Raw genomic sequence first — 16,787 nt, 5'->3', positions numbered from 1 at the left:
AGGGACTGGTGGCCGAGGCCTTGCTGTCGCCCTGGGCCTCGAGGCCCAGGACAGGCCTGCCTTCTGCCCAGACTGCTGGCTCAGACCGGAGCACGCGCCCCTGCCCTCGTCGTCCCCCCGTGTCTCCTTAGCAGCCAGGCTTCCGGTGCCGGGCCCCGTGAGTGGGTGACACTTGTCCCCACCCCCCGACCCACTCGGGCTCAGACGGCAGGCTCTCCTGCTTGGCCTCACTTGCCCCAGTGCAATGCCAACGGCTCGGCTGCCCTGCCGGGGCGGCATGCTGCGCTCTCCCCAGACATGCTCCTGGGGACCGAGGGGACAGGCGTGTCCCTTTTCTGAAGGCCGGTCCCCCAGGCGCGACCGGGCTCCTGTCTGGGGCAGGCGGGATGTCCCGGCAAGGAGGCGTTCACTCCGGGGTAGTTTCTGCCAGAGCGCTGCTGAGCACTCGGCTGCGGCACCCAGCAGCAGCTCACAGACATGACCCTGATTCCCCAGCGAAGGCAGAGCTTTCGCCTAGGTTTTTCGCACGAAGCGGACCGCGCCTCGCTGCTGCTTCCTCGCGCCGGCTTTGGGCGTTCGCTCTCTCGCTACAGGGGAGAAGTGTTGCGGGAGAGTCGGTGCTTCTGGGGCCTCGCTTCCCGGGGCCCAGGTGCGGACCCTGGGCTCCCAGGGCCTCGCCGATGTCGGGAGACGTGGCGTCCTCCGTGCAGCAGCGTGTGTCGCCCGGGGTGGCCCCTCTGCGCAGACGGCCTTCTCCCGGGCTCGCCGGGGCCTGGCCTCTTCCTTTCGCGTTCAGGCCGACTCGGGAAGAGGCCTGCGGCTTCCCGCGCAGCGAGGAGAGGCTCCAGGAGCACTGCGCACCGCCCGGGCCCTGGGACGGGGAGCCTGTGGGGGGACTGTCCCCGCGCCTTCCCCGGCCGCCCCTGCCACCCAGAACGCTGCCCCACCCTGGAGGGAGACGGGGGCCGACGGCCGGCTGCTCCAGGGAGCGGTTTCTGCGCGTTCAGGGGCTGGCGCCTGGGAGCCCCCCCAAGGCTGCCCCAGGGACTGCTGGCCGAGCCCTGCTGTCGCCCTGGGCCTCGAGGCCCAGGACAGGCCTGCCTTCTGCCCAGACTGCTGGCTCAGACCGGAGCACGCGCCCCTGCCCTCGTCGTCCCCCCGTGTCTCCTTAGCAGCCAGGCTTCCGGCGCCGGGCCCCGTGAGTGGGTGACACTTGTCCCCACCGCCCGACCCACTCGGGCTCAGACGGCAGGCTCTCCTGCTTGGCCTCACTTGCCCCAGCGCAATGCCAACGGCTCGGCTGCACTGCCGGGGCGGCGTGCTGCGCTCTCCCCAGACATGCTCCTGGGGACCGAGGGGACAGGCGTGTCCCTTTTCTTAATGCCGGTCCCCCAGGCGCGACCGGGCTCCTGTCTGGGGCAGGCGGGATGTCCCGTCAAGGAGGCGTTCACTCCGGGGTAGTTTCTGCCAGAGCGCTGCAGAGCACTCGGCTGCGGCACCCAGCAGCAGCCCACAGACCCCACCCTGATTCCCCAGCGAAGGCAGAGCTTTCGCCTAGGTTTTCCGCACGAAGCGGACCGCGCCTCGCTGCTGCTTCCTCGCTCCGGCTTTGGGCGTTCGCTCTCTCGCGACAGGGGAGAAGTGTTGCGGGAGAGTCGGTGCTTCTGGGGCCTCGCTTCCCGGGGCCCAGGTGCGGACCCTGGGCTCCCAGGGCCTCGCCGATGTCGGGAGACGCGGCCTCCTCCTTGCAGCAGCGTGTGTCGCCCGGGGTGGCCCCTCTGCGCAGACGGCCTTCTCCCGGGCTCGCCGGGGCCTGGCCTCTTCCTCTCGCGTTCAGGCCGACTCGGGAAGAGGCCTGGGGCTTCCCGCGCAGAGAGGAGAGGCTCCAGGAGCACTGCGCACCGCCCGGGCCCTGGGACGGGGAGCCTGTGGGGGGACTGTCCCCGCGCCTTCCCCGGCCGCCCCTGCCACCCAGAACGCTGCCCCACCCTGGAGGGAGACGGGGGCCGACGGCCCGCTGCTCCAGGGAGTGGTTTCTGCGCTTTCAGGGGCTGGCGCCTGGGAGCCCCCCCAAGGCTGCCCCAGGGACTGCTGGCCGAGGCCCTGCTGTCGCCCTGGGCCTCGAGGCCCAGGACGGGCCTGCCTTCTGCCCAGACTGCTGGCTCAGACCGGAGCACGCGCCCCTGCCCTCATCATCCCCCCGTGTCTCCTTGGCAGCCAGGCTTCCGGCGCCGGGCCCCGTGAGTGGGTGACACTTGTCCCCACCCCCCGACCCACTCGGGCTCAGACGGCAGGCTCTCCTGCTTGGCCTCACTTGCCCCAGCGCAATGCCAACGGCTCGGCTGCCCTGCCGGGGCGGCGTGCTGCGCTCTCCCCAGACATGCTCCTGGGGACCGAGGGGACAGGCGTGTCCCTTTTCTGAAGGCCGGTCCCCCAGGCGCGACCGGGCTCCTGTCTGGGGCAGGCGGGATGTCCCGGCAAGGAGGCGTTCACTCCGGGGTAGTTTCTGCCAGAGCGCTGCTGAGCACTCGGCTGCGGCACCCAGCAGCAGCTCACAGACACGACCCTGATTCCCCAGCGAAGGCAGAGCTTTCGCCTAGGTTTTTCGCACGAAGCGGACCGCGCCTCGCTGCTGCTTCCTCGCTCCGGCTTTGGGCGTTCGCTCTCTCGCGACAGGGGAGAAGTGTTGCGGGAGAGTCGGTGCTTCTGGGGCCTCGCTTCCCGGGGCCCCGGTGCGGACCCTGGGCTCCCAGGGCCTCGCCGATGTCGGGAGACGCGGCCTCCTCCTTGCAGCAGCGTGTGTCGCCCGGGGTGGCCCCTCTGCGCAGACGGCCTTCTCCCGGGCTCGCCGGGGCCTGGCCTCTTCCTCTCGCGTTCAGGCCGACTCGGGAAGAGGCCCGCGTATTCCCGCGCAGAGAGGAGAGGCTCCAGGAGCACTGCGCACCGCCCGGGCCCTGGGACGGGGAGCCTGTGGGGGGACTGTCCCCGCGCCTTCCCCGGCCGCCCCTGCCACCCATAACGCTGCCCCACCCTGGAGGGAGACGGGGGCCGACGGCCCGCTGCTCCAGGGAGCGGTTTCTGCGCGTTCAGGGGCTGGCGCCTGGGAGCCCCCCCAAGGCTGCCCCAGGGACTGGTGGCCGAGGCCCTGCTGTCGCCCTGGGCCTCGAAGCCCAGGACAGGCCGGCCTTCTGCCCAGACTGCTGGCTCAGACCGGGGCCCGTGCCCCTGCCCACGTCGTCCTCCCGTGTCTCCTTAGCAGGCAGGCTTCCGGCGCCGCGCCCCGTGAGTGGGTGACACTTGTCCCCACCCCCCGACCCACTCGGGCTCAGACGGCAGGCTCTCCTGCTTGGCCTCACTTGCCCCAGCGCAATGCCAACGGCTCGGCTGCCCTGCCGGGGCGGCGTGCTGCGCTCTCCCCGGACAGGCTCCTGGGGACCGAGGGGACAGGCGTGTCCCTTTTCTGAAGGCTGATACCCTAGGCGCGGCCGGGCTCCAGTCTGGGGCAGGCGGGATGTCCCGGCAAGGAGGCATTCACTCCGGGGTAGTTTCTGCCAGAGCGCTGCAGAGCGCTCGGCTGCGGCAACCAGCAGCAGACCACAGGCCCGACCCTGATTCCCCAGCGAAGGAAGAGCTTTCCCCGAGGTTTTCGGCACGAAGCGGACCGCGCCTCGCTGCTGCTTCCTCGCTCCGGCTTTGGGCGTTCGCTCTCTCGCGTCAGGGGAGAAGTGCTGCGGGAGAGTCGGTGCTTCTGGGGCCTCGCTTCCCGGGGCCCAGGTGCGGACCCTGGACTCCCAGGGCCTCGCCGATGTCGGGAGACGCGGCCTCCTCCGTGCAGCAGCGTGTGTCGCCCGGGGTGGCCCCTCTGCGCAGACGGCCTTCTCCCGGGCTCGCCGGGGCCTGGCCTCTTCCTCTCGCGTTCAGGCCGACTCGGGAAGAGGCCCGCGTCTTCCCGCGCAGAGAGGAGAGGCTCCAGGAGCACTGCGCACCGCCCGGGCCCTGGTACGGGGAGCCTCTGGGGGGAATGTCCCCGCGCCTTCCCCGGCCGCCCCTGCCACCCAGAAAGCTGCCCCACCCTGGAGGGAGACGGGGGCCGACGGCCCGCTGCTCCAAGGAGCGGTTTCTGCACGTTCAGGGGCTGGCGCCTGGGAGCCCCCCCAAGGCTGCCCCAGGGACTGGTGGCCGAGGCCTTGCTGTCGCCCTGGGCCTCGAGGCCCAGGACAGGCCTGCCTTCTGCCCAGACTGCTGGCTCAGACCGGAGCACGCGCCCCTGCCCTCGTCGTCCCCCCGTGTCTCCTTAGCAGCCAGGCTTCCGGTGCCGGGCCCCGTGAGTGGGTGACACTTGTCCCCACCCCCCGACCCACTCGGGCTCAGACGGCAGGCTCTCCTGCTTGGCCTCACTTGCCCCAGTGCAATGCCAACGGCTCGGCTGCCCTGCCGGGGCGGCGTGCTGCGCTCTCCCCAGACATGCTCCTGGGGACCGAGGGGACAGGCGTGTCCCTTTTCTGAAGGCCGGTCCCCCAGGCGCGACCGGGCTCCTGTCTGGGGCAGGCGGGATGTCCCGGCAAGGAGGCGTTCACTCCGGGGTAGTTTCTGCCAGAGCGCTGCTGAGCACTCGGCTGCGGCACCCAGCAGCAGCTCACAGACACGACCCTGATTCCCCAGCGAAGGCAGAGCTTTCGCCTAGGTTTTCCGCACGAAGCGGACCGCGCCTCGCTGCTGCTTCCTCGCTCCGGCTTTGGGCGTTCGCTCTCTCGCGACAGGGGAGAAGTGTTGCGGGAGAGTCGGTGCTTCTGGGGCCTCGCTTCCCGGGGCCCAGGTGCGGACCCTGGGCTCCCAGGGCCTCGCCGATGTCGGGAGACGCGGCCTCCTCCTTGCAGCAGCGTGTGTCGCCCGGGGTGGCCCCTCTGCGCAGACGGCCTTCTCCCGGGCTCGCCGGGGCCTGGCCTCTTCCTCTCGCGTTCAGGCCGACTCGGGAAGAGGCCTGCGGCGTCCCGCGCAGAGAGGAGAGGCTCCAGGAGCACTGCGCACCGCCCGGGCCCTGGGACGGGGAGCCTGTGGGGGGACTGTCCCCGCGCCGTCCCCGGCCGCCCCTGCCACCCAGAACGCTGCCCCACCCTGGAGGGAGACGGGGGCCGACGGCCCGCTGCTCCAGGGAGCGGTTTCTGCGCGTTCAGGCGTTGGCGCCTGGGAGCCCCCCCAAGGCTGCCCCAGGGACTGCTGGCCGAGGCCCTGCTGTCGCCCTGGGCCTCGAGGCCCAGGACGGGCCTGCCTTCTGCCCAGACTGCTGGCTCAGACCGGAGCACGCGCCCCTGCCCTCGTCGTCCCCCCGTGTCTCCTTAGCAGCCAGGCTTCCGGCGCCGGGCCCCGTGAGTGGGTGACACTTGTCCCCACCCCCCGACCCACTCGGGCTCAGACGGCAGGCTCTCCTGCTTGGCCTCACTTGCCCCAGCGCAATGCCAACGGCTCGGCTGCCCTGCCGGGGCGGCGTGCTGCGCTCTCCCCGGAGAGGCTCCTGGGGACCGAGGGGACAGGCGTGTCCCTTTTCTGAAGGCTGATACCCTAGGCGCGGCCGGGCTCCAGTCTGGGGCAGGCGGGATGTCCCGGCAAGGAGGCATTCACTCCGGGGTAGTTTCTGCCAGAGCGCTGCAGAGCGCTCGGCTGCGGCAACCAGCAGCAGACCACAGGCCCGACCCTGATTCCCCAGCGAAGGAAGAGCTTTCCCCGAGGTTTTCGGCACGAAGCGGACCGCGCCTCGCTGCTGCTTCCTCGCTCCGGCTTTGGGCGTTCGCTCTCTCGCGTCAGGGGAGAAGTGCTGCGGGAGAGTCGGTGCTTCTGGGGCCTCGCTTCCCGGGGCCCAGGTGCGGACCCTGGGCTCCCAGGGCCTCGCCGATGTCGGGAGACGCGGCCTCCTCCGTGCAGCAGCGTGTGTCGCCCGGGGTGGCCCCTCTGCGCAGACGGCCTTCTCCCGGGCTCGCCGGGGCCTGGCCTCTTCCTCTCGCGTTTAGGCCGACTCGGGAAGAGGCCTGGGGCTTCCCGCGCAGAGAGGAGAGGCTCCAGGAGCACTGCGCACCGCCCGGGCCCTGGGACGGGGAGCCTGTGGGGGGACTGTCCCCGCGCCTTCCCCGGCCGCCCCTGCCACCCAGAACGCTGCCCCACCCTGGAGGGAGACGGGGGCCGACGGCCCGCTGCTCCAGGGAGTGGTTTCTGCGCTTTCAGGGGCTGGCGCCTGGGAGCCCCCCCAAGGCTGCCCCAGGGACTGCTGGCCGAGGCCCTGCTGTCGCCCTGGGCCTCGAGGCCCAGGACGGGCCTGCCTTCTGCCCAGACTGCTGGCTCAGACCGGAGCACGCGCCCCTGCCCTCATCATCCCCCCGTGTCTCCTTGGCAGCCAGGCTTCCGGCGCCGGGCCCCGTGAGTGGGTGACACTTGTCCCCACCCCCCGACCCACTCGGGCTCAGACGGCAGGCTCTCCTGCTTGGCCTCACTTGCCCCAGCGCAATGCCAACGGCTCTGCTGCCCTGCCGGGTTGGCGTGCTGCGCTCTCCCCAGACATGCTCCTGGGGACCGAGGGGACAGGCGTGTCCCTTTTCTGAAGGCCGGTCCCCCAGGCGCGACCGGGCTCCTGTCTGGGGCAGGCGGGATGTCCCGGCAAGGAGGCGTTCACTCCGGGGTAGTTTCTGCCAGAGCGCTGCTGAGCACTCGGCTGCGGCACCCAGCAGCAGCTCACAGACACGACCCTGATTCCCCAGCGAAGGCAGAGCTTTCGCCTAGGTTTTTCGCACGAAGCGGACCGCGCCTCGCTGCTGCTTCCTGGCTCCGGCTTTGGGCGTTCGCTCTCTCGCGACAGGGGAGAAGTGTTGCGGGAGAGTCGGTGCTTCTGGGGCCTCGCTTCCCGGGGCCCCGGTGCGGACCCTGGGCTCCCAGGGCCTCGCCGATGTCGGGAGACGCGGCCTCCTCCTTGCAGCAGCGTGTGTCGCCCGGGGTGGCCCCTCTGCGCAGACGGCCTTCTCCCGGGCTCGCCGGGGCCTGGCCTCTTCCTCTCGCGTTCAGGCCGACTCGGGAAGAGGCCCGCGTATTCCCGCGCAGAGAGGAGAGGCTCCAGGAGCACTGCGCACCGCCCGGGCCCTGGGACGGGGAGCCTGTGGGGGGACTGTCCCCGCGACTTCCCCGGCCGCCCCTGCCACCCATAACGCTGCCCCACCCTGGAGGGAGACGGGGGCCGACGGCCCGCTGCTCCAGGGAGCGGTTTCTGCGCGTTCAGGGGCTGGCGCCTGGGAGCCCCCCCAAGGCTGCCCCAGGGACTGGTGGCCGAGGCCCTGCTGTCGCCCTGGGCCTCGAAGCCCAGGACAGGCCGGCCTTCTGCCCAGACTGCTGGCTCAGACCGGGGCCCGTGCCCCTGCCCACGTCGTCCTCCCGTGTCTCCTTAGCAGGCAGGCTTCCGGCGCCGCGCCCCGTGAGTGGGTGACACTTGTCCCCACCCCCCGACCCACTCGGGCTCAGACGGCAGGCTCTCCTGCTTGGCCTCACTTGCCCCAGCGCAATGCCAACGGCTCGGCTGCCCTGCCGGGGCGGCGTGCTGCGCTCTCCCCGGACAGGCTCCTGGGGACCGAGGGGACAGGCGTGTCCCTTTTCTGAAGGCTGATACCCTAGGCGCGGCCGGGCTCCAGTCTGGGGCAGGCGGGATGTCCCGGCAAGGAGGCGTTCACTCCGGGGTAGTTTCTGCCAGAGCGCTGCAGAGCGCTCGGCTGCGGCAACCAGCAGCAACCACAGGCCCGACCCTGATTCCCCAGCGAAGGAAGAGCTTTCCCCGAGGTTTTCCGCACGAAGCGGACCGCGCCTCGCTGCTGCTTCCTCGCTCCGGCTTTGGGCGTTCGCTCTCTCGCGTCAGGGGAGAAGTGCTGCGGGAGAGTCGGTGCTTCTGGGGCCTCGCTTCCCGGGGCCCAGGTGCGGACCCTGGGCTCCCAGGGCCTCGCCGATGTCGGGAGACGCGGCCTCCTCCGTGCAGCAGCGTGTGTCGCCCGGGGTGGCCCCTCTGCGCAGACGGCCTTCTCCCGGGCTCGCCGGGGCCTGGCCTCTTCCTCTCGCGTTCAGGCCGACTCGGGAAGAGGCCCGCGTCTTCCCGCGCAGAGAGGAGAGGCTCCAGGAGCACTGCGCACCGCCCGGGCCCTGGGACGGGGAGCCTCTGGGGGGAATGTCCCCGCGCCTTCCCCGGCCGCCCCTGCCACCCAGAAAGCTGCCCCACCCTGGAGGGAGACGGGGGCCGACGGCCCGCTGCTCCAAGGAGCGGTTTCTGCGCGTTCAGGGGCTGGCGCCTGGGAGCCCCCCCAAGGCTGCCCCAGGGACTGGTGGCCGAGGCCTTGCTGTCGCCCTGGGCCTCGAGGCCCAGGACAGGCCTGCCTTCTGCCCAGACTGCTGGCTCAGACCGGAGCACGCGCCCCTGCCCTCATCATCCCCCCGTGTCTCCTTGGCAGCCAGGCTTCCGGCGCCGGGCCCCGTGAGTGGGTGACACTTGTCCCCACCCCCCGACCCACTCGGGCTCAGACGGCAGGCTCTCCTGCTTGGCCTCACTTGCCCCAGCGCAATGCCAACGGCTCGGCTGCCCTGCCGGGGCGGCGTGCTGCGCTCTCCCCAGACATGCTCCTGGGGACCGAGGGGACAGGCGTGTCCCTTTTCTGAAGGCCGGTCCCCCAGGCGCGACCGGGCTCCTGTCTGGGGCAGGCGGGATGTCCCGGCAAGGAGGCGTTCACTCCGGGGTAGTTTCTGCCAGAGCGCTGCTGAGCACTCGGCTGCGGCACCCAGCAGCAGCTCACAGACACGACCCTGATTCCCCAGCGAAGGCAGAGCTTTCGCCTAGGTTTTTCGCACGAAGCGGACCGCGCCTCGCTGCTGCTTCCTCGCTCCGGCTTTGGGCGTTCGCTCTCTCGCGACAGGGGAGAAGTGTTGCGGGAGAGTCGGTGCTTCTGGGGCCTCGCTTCCCGGGGCCCCGGTGCGGACCCTGGGCTCCCAGGGCCTCGCCGATGTCGGGAGACGCGGCCTCCTCCTTGCAGCAGCGTGTGTCGCCCGGGGTGGCCCCTCTGCGCAGACGGCCTTCTCCCGGGCTCGCCGGGGCCTGGCCTCTTCCTCTCGCGTTCAGGCCGACTCGGGAAGAGGCCCGCGTATTCCCGCGCAGAGAGGAGAGGCTCCAGGAGCACTGCGCACCGCCCGGGCCCTGGGACGGGGAGCCTGTGGGGGGACTGTCCCCGCGCCTTCCCCGGCCGCCCCTGCCACCCATAACGCTGCCCCACCCTGGAGGGAGACGGGGGCCGACGGCCCGCTGCTCCAGGGAGCGGTTTCTGCGCGTTCAGGGGCTGGCGCCTGGGAGCCCCCCCAAGGCTGCCCCAGGGACTGGTGGCCGAGGCCCTGCTGTCGCCCTGGGCCTCGAAGCCCAGGACAGGCCGGCCTTCTGCCCAGACTGCTGGCTCAGACCGGGGCCCGTGCCCCTGCCCACGTCGTCCTCCCGTGTCTCCTTAGCAGGCAGGCTTCCGGCGCCGCGCCCCGTGAGTGGGTGACACTTGTCCCCACCCCCCGACCCACTCGGGCTCAGACGGCAGGCTCTCCTGCTTGGCCTCACTTGCCCCAGCGCAATGCCAACGGCTCGGCTGCCCTGCCGGGGCGGCGTGCTGCGCTCTCCCCGGACAGGCTCCTGGGGACCGAGGGGACAGGCGTGTCCCTTTTCTGAAGGCTGATACCCTAGGCGCGGCCGGGCTCCAGTCTGGGGCAGGCGGGATGTCCCGGCAAGGAGGCATTCACTCCGGGGTAGTTTCTGCCAGAGCGCTGCAGAGCGCTCGGCTGCGGCAACCAGCAGCAGACCACAGGCCCGACCCTGATTCCCCAGCGAAGGAAGAGCTTTCCCCGAGGTTTTCGGCACGAAGCGGACCGCGCCTCGCTGCTGCTTCCTCGCTCCGGCTTTGGGCGTTCGCTCTCTCGCGACAGGGGAGAAGTGCTGCGGGAGAGTCGGTGCTTCTGGGGCCTCGCTTCCCGGGGCCCAGGTGCGGACCCTGGGCTCCCAGGGCCTCGCCGATGTCGGGAGACGCGGCCTCCTCCGTGCAGCAGCGTGTGTCGCCCGGGGTGGCCCCTCTGCGCAGACGGCCTTCTCCCGGGCTCGCCGGGGCCTGGCCTCTTCCTCTCGCGTTCAGGCCGACTCGGGAAGAGGCCCGCGTCTTCCCGCGCAGAGAGGAGAGGCTCCAGGAGCACTGCGCACCGCCCGGGCCCTGGGACGGGGAGCCTCTGGGGGGAATGTCCCCGCGCCTTCCCCGGCCGCCCCTGCCACCCAGAAAGCTGCCCCACCCTGGAGGGAGACGGGGGCCGACGGCCCGCTGCTCCAAGGAGCGGTTTCTGCGCGTTCAGGGGCTGGCGCCTGGGAGCCCCCCCAAGGCTGCCCCAGGGACTGGTGGCCGAGGCCTTGCTGTCGCCCTGGGCCTCGAGGCCCAGGACAGGCCTGCCTTCTGCCCAGACTGCTGGCTCAGACCGGAGCACGCGCCCCTGCCCTCGTCGTCCCCCCGTGTCTCCTTAGCAGCCAGGCTTCCGGCGCCGGGCCCCGTGAGTGGGTGACACTTGTCCCCACCCCCCGACCCACTCGGGCTCAGACGGCAGGCTCTCCTGCTTGGCCTCACTTGCCCCAGCGCAATGCCAACGGCTCGGCTGCCCTGCCGGGGCGGCGTGCTGCGCTCTCCCCGGACAGGCTCCTGGGGACCGAGGGGACAGGCGTGTCCCTTTTCTGAAGGCTGATACCCTAGGCGCGGCCGGGCTCCAGTCTGGGGCAGGCGGGATGTCCCGGCAAGGAGGCATTCACTCCGGGGTAGTTTCTGCCAGAGCGCTGCAGAGCGCTCGGCTGCGGCAACCAGCAGCAGACCACAGGCCCGACCCTGATTCCCCAGCGAAGGAAGAGCTTTCCCCGAGGTTTTCGGCACGAAGCGGACCGCGCCTCGCTGCTGCTTCCTCGCTCCGGCTTTGGGCGTTCGCTCTCTCGCGTCAGGGGAGAAGTGCTGCGGGAGAGTCGGTGCTTCTGGGGCCTCGCTTCCCGGGGCCCAGGTGCGGACCCTGGGCTCCCAGGGCCTCGCCGATGTCGGGAGACGCGGCCTCCTCCGTGCAGCAGCGTGTGTCGCCCGGGGTGGCCCCTCTGCGCAGACGGCCTTCTCCCGGGCTCGCCGGGGCCTGGCCTCTTCCTCTCGCGTTTAGGCCGACTCGGGAAGAGGCCTGGGGCTTCCCGCGCAGAGAGGAGAGGCTCCAGGAGCACTGCGCACCGCCCGGGCCCTGGGACGGGGAGCCTGTGGGGGGACTGTCCCCGCGCCTTCCCCGGCCGCCCCTGCCACCCAGAACGCTGCCCCACCCTGGAGGGAGACGGGGGCCGACGGCCCGCTGCTCCAGGGAGTGGTTTCTGCGCTTTCAGGGGCTGGCGCCTGGGAGCCCCCCCAAGGCTGCCCCAGGGACTGCTGGCCGAGGCCCTGCTGTCGCCCTGGGCCTCGAGGCCCAGGACGGGCCTGCCTTCTGCCCAGACTGCTGGCTCAGACCGGAGCACGCGCCCCTGCCCTCATCATCCCCCCGTGTCTCCTTGGCAGCCAGGCTTCCGGCGCCGGGCCCCGTGAGTGGGTGACACTTGTCCCCACCCCCCGACCCACTCGGGCTCAGACGGCAGGCTCTCCTGCTTGGCCTCACTTGCCCCAGCGCAATGCCAACGGCTCTGCTGCCCTGCCGGGTTGGCGTGCTGCGCTCTCCCCAGACATGCTCCTGGGGACCGAGGGGACAGGCGTGTCCCTTTTCTGAAGGCCGGTCCCCCAGGCGCGACCGGGCTCCTGTCTGGGGCAGGCGGGATGTCCCGGCAAGGAGGCGTTCACTCCGGGGTAGTTTCTGCCAGAGCGCTGCTGAGCACTCGGCTGCGGCACCCAGCAGCAGCTCACAGACACGACCCTGATTCCCCAGCGAAGGCAGAGCTTTCGCCTAGGTTTTTCGCACGAAGCGGACCGCGCCTCGCTGCTGCTTCCTGGCTCCGGCTTTGGGCGTTCGCTCTCTCGCGACAGGGGAGAAGTGTTGCGGGAGAGTCGGTGCTTCTGGGGCCTCGCTTCCCGGGGCCCCGGTGCGGACCCTGGGCTCCCAGGGCCTCGCCGATGTCGGGAGACGCGGCCTCCTCCTTGCAGCAGCGTGTGTCGCCCGGGGTGGCCCCTCTGCGCAGACGGCCTTCTCCCGGGCTCGCCGGGGCCTGGCCTCTTCCTCTCGCGTTCAGGCCGACTCGGGAAGAGGCCCGCGTATTCCCGCGCAGAGAGGAGAGGCTCCAGGAGCACTGCGCACCGCCCGGGCCCTGGGACGGGGAGCCTGTGGGGGGACTGTCCCCGCGCCTTCCCCGGCCGCCCCTGCCACCCATAACGCTGCCCCACCCTGGAGGGAGACGGGGGCCGACGGCCCGCTGCTCCAGGGAGCGGTTTCTGCGCGTTCAGGGGCTGGCGCCTGGGAGCCCCCCCAAGGCTGCCCCAGGGACTGGTGGCCGAGGCCCTGCTGTCGCCCTGGGCCTCGAAGCCCAGGACAGGCCGGCCTTCTGCCCAGACTGCTGGCTCAGACCGGGGCCCGTGCCCCTGCCCACGTCGTCCTCCCGTGTCTCCTTAGCAGGCAGGCTTCCGGCGCCGCGCCCCGTGAGTGGGTGACACTTGTCCCCACCCCCCGACCCACTCGGGCTCAGACGGCAGGCTCTCCTGCTTGGCCTCACTTGCCCCAGCGCAATGCCAACGGCTCGGCTGCCCTGCCGGGGCGGCGTGCTGCGCTCTCCCCGGACAGGCTCCTGGGGACCGAGGGGACAGGCGTGTCCCTTTTCTGAAGGCTGATACCCTAGGCGCGGCCGGGCTCCAGTCTGGGGCAGGCGGGATGTCCCGGCAAGGAGGCATTCACTCCGGGGTAGTTTCTGCCAGAGCGCTGCAGAGCGCTCGGCTGCGGCAACCAGCAGCAGACCACAGGCCCGACCCTGATTCCCCAGCGAAGGAAGAGCTTTCCCCGAGGTTTTCGGCACGAAGCGGACCGCGCCTCGCTGCTGCTTCCTCGCTCCGGCTTTGGGCGTTCGCTCTCTCGCGTCAGGGGAGAAGTGCTGCGGGAGAGTCGGTGCTTCTGGGGCCTCGCTTCCCGGGGCCCAGGTGCGGACCCTGGGCTCCCAGGGCCTCGCCGATGTCGGGAGACGCGGCCTCCTCCGTGCAGCAGCGTGTGTCGCCCGGGGTGGCCCCTCTGCGCAGACGGCCTTCTCCCGGGCTCGCCGGGGCCTGGCCTCTTCCTCTCGCGTTCAGGCCGACTCGGGAAGAGGCCCGCGTCTTCCCGCGCAGAGAGGAGAGGCTCCAGGAGCACTGCGCACCGCCCGGGCCCTGGGACGGGGAGCCTCTGGGGGGAATGTCCCCGCGCCTTCCCCGGCCGCCCCTGCCACCCAGAAAGCTGCCCCACCCTGGAGGGAGACGGGGGCCGACGGCCCGCTGCTCCAAGGAGCGGTTTCTGCACGTTCAGGGGCTGGCGCCTGGGAGCCCCCCCAAGGCTGCCCCAGGGACTGGTGGCCGAGGCCTTGCTGTCGCCCTGGGCCTCGAGGCCCAGGACAGGCCTGCCTTCTGCCCAGACTGCTGGCTCAGACCGGAGCACGCGCCCCTGCCCTCGTCGTCCCCCCGTGTCTCCTTAGCAGCCAGGCTTCCGGTGCCGGGCCCCGTGAGTGGGTGACACTTGTCCCCACCCCCCGACCCACTCGGGCTCAGACGGCAGGCTCTCCTGCTTGGCCTCACTTGCCCCAGTGCAATGCCAACGGCTCGGCTGCCCTGCCGGGGCGGCGTGCTGCGCTCTCCCCAGACATGCTCCTGGGGACCGAGGGGACAGGCGTGTCCCTTTTCTGAAGGCCGGTCCCCCAGGCGCGACCGGGCTCCTGTCTGGGGCAGGCGGGATGTCCCGGCAAGGAGGCGTTCACTCCGGGGTAGTTTCTGCCAGAGCGCTGCTGAGCACTCGGCTGCGGCACCCAGCAGCAGCTCACAGACACGACCCTGATTCCCCAGCGAAGGCAGAGCTTTCGCCTAGGTTTTCCGCACGAAGCGGACCGCGCCTCGCTGCTGCTTCCTCGCTCCGGCTTTGGGCGTTCGCTCTCTCGCGACAGGGGAGAAGTGTTGCGGGAGAGTCGGTGCTTCTGGGGCCTCGCTTCCCGGGGCCCAGGTGCGGACCCTGGGCTCCCAGGGCCTCGCCGATGTCGGGAGACGCGGCCTCCTCCTTGCAGCAGCGTGTGTCGCCCGGGGTGGCCCCTCTGCGCAGACGGCCTTCTCCCGGGCTCGCCGGGGCCTGGCCTCTTCCTCTCGCGTTCAGGCCGACTCGGGAAGAGGCCTGCGGCGTCCCGCGCAGAGAGGAGAGGCTCCAGGAGCACTGCGCACCGCCCGGGCCCTGGGACGGGGAGCCTGTGGGGGGACTGTCCCCGCGCCGTCCCCGGCCGCCCCTGCCACCCAGAACGCTGCCCCACCCTGGAGGGAGACGGGGGCCGACGGCCCGCTGCTCCAGGGAGCGGTTTCTGCGCGTTCAGGCGTTGGCGCCTGGGAGCCCCCCCAAGGCTGCCCCAGGGACTGCTGGCCGAGGCCCTGCTGTCGCCCTGGGCCTCGAGGCCCAGGACGGGCCTGCCTTCTGCCCAGACTGCTGGCTCAGACCGGAGCACGCGCCCCTGCCCTCGTCGTCCCCCCGTGTCTCCTTAGCAGCCAGGCTTCCGGCGCCGGGCCCCGTGAGTGGGTGACACTTGTCCCCACCCCCCGACCCACTCGGGCTCAGACGGCAGGCTCTCCTGCTTGGCCTCACTTGCCCCAGCGCAATGCCAACGGCTCGGCTGCCCTGCCGGGGCGGCGTGCTGCGCTCTCCCCGGACAGGCTCCTGGGGACCGAGGGGACAGGCGTGTCCCTTTTCTGAAGGCTGATACCCTAGGCGCGGCCGGGCTCCAGTCTGGGGCAGGCGGGATGTCCCGGCAAGGAGGCATTCACTCCGGGGTAGTTTCTGCCAGAGCGCTGCAGAGCGCTCGGCTGCGGCAACCAGCAGCAGACCACAGGCCCGACCCTGATTCCCCAGCGAAGGAAGAGCTTTCCCCGAGGTTTTCGGCACGAAGCGGACCGCGCCTCGCTGCTGCTTCCTCGCTCCGGCTTTGGGCGTTCGCTCTCTCGCGTCAGGGGAGAAGTGCTGCGGGAGAGTCGGTGCTTCTGGGGCCTCGCTTCCCGGGGCCCAGGTGCGGACCCTGGGCTCCCAGGGCCTCGCCGATGTCGGGAGACGCGGCCTCCTCCGTGCAGCAGCGTGTGTCGCCCGGGGTGGCCCCTCTGCGCAGACGGCCTTCTCCCGGGCTCGCCGGGGCCTGGCCTCTTCCTCTCGCGTTTAGGCCGACTCGGGAAGAGGCCTGGGGCTTCCCGCGCAGAGAGGAGAGGCTCCAGGAGCACTGCGCACCGCCCGGGCCCTGGGACGGGGAGCCTGTGGGGGGACTGTCCCCGCGCCTTCCCCGGCCGCCCCTGCCACCCAGAACGCTGCCCCACCCTGGAGGGAGACGGGGGCCGACGGCCCGCTGCTCCAGGGAGTGGTTTCTGCGCTTTCAGGGGCTGGCGCCTGGGAGCCCCCCCAAGGCTGCCCCAGGGACTGCTGGCCGAGGCCCTGCTGTCGCCCTGGGCCTCGAGGCCCAGGACGGGCCTGCCTTCTGCCCAGACTGCTGGCTCAGACCGGAGCACGCGCCCCTGCCCTCATCATCCCCCCGTGTCTCCTTGGCAGCCAGGCTTCCGGCGCCGGGCCCCCTGAGTGGGTGACACTTGTCCCCACCCCCCGACCCACTCGGGCTCAGACGGCAGGCTCTCCTGCTTGGCCTCACTTGCCCCAGCGCAATGCCAACGGCTCTGCTGCCCTGCCGGGTTGGCGTGCTGCGCTCTCCCCAGACATGCTCCTGGGGACCGAGGGGACAGGCGTGTCCCTTTTCTGAAGGCCGGTCCCCCAGGCGCGACCGGGCTCCTGTCTGGGGCAGGCGGGATGTCCCGGCAAGGAGGCGTTCACTCCGGGGTAGTTTCTGCCAGAGCGCTGCTGAGCACTCGGCTGCGGCACCCAGCAGCAGCTCACAGACACGACCCTGATTCCCCAGCGAAGGCAGAGCTTTCGCCTAGGTTTTTCGCACGAAGCGGACCGCGCCTCGCTGCTGCTTCCTGGCTCCGGCTTTGGGCGTTCGCTCTCTCGCGACAGGGGAGAAGTGTTGCGGGAGAGTCGGTGCTTCTGGGGCCTCGCTTCCCGGGGCCCAGGTGCGGACCCTGGGCTCCCAGGGCCTCGCCGATGTCGGGAGACGCGGCCTCCTCCTTGCAGCAGCGTGTGTCGCCCGGGGTGGCCCCTCTGCGCAGACGGCCTTCTCCCGGGCTCGCCGGGGCCTGGCCTCTTCCTCTCGCGTTCAGGCCGACTCGGGAAGAGGCCCGCGTATTCCCGCGCAGAGAGGAGAGGCTCCAGGAGCACTGCGCACCGCCCGGGCCCTGGGACGGGGAGCCTGTGGGGGGACTGTCCCCGCGCCTTCCCCGGCCGCCCCTGCCACCCATAACGCTGCCCCACCCTGGAGGGAGACGGGGGCCGACGGCCCGCTGCTCCAGGGAGCGGTTTCTGCGCGTTCAGGGGCTGGCGCCTGGGAGCCCCCCCAAGGCTGCCCCAGGGACTGGTGGCCGAGGCCCTGCTGTCGCCCTGGGCCTCGAAGCCCAGGACAGGCCGGCCTTCTGCCCAGACTGCTGGCTCAGACCGGGGCCCGTGCCCCTGCCCACGTCGTCCTC

Source organism: Martes martes, assembly GCF_963455335.1.
Source record: "Martes martes genome assembly, chromosome: 11".
In the NCBI taxonomy this organism is placed as follows: domain Eukaryota; kingdom Metazoa; phylum Chordata; class Mammalia; order Carnivora; family Mustelidae; genus Martes; species Martes martes.
Note: the sequence above shows the minus strand (reverse complement) of the source record.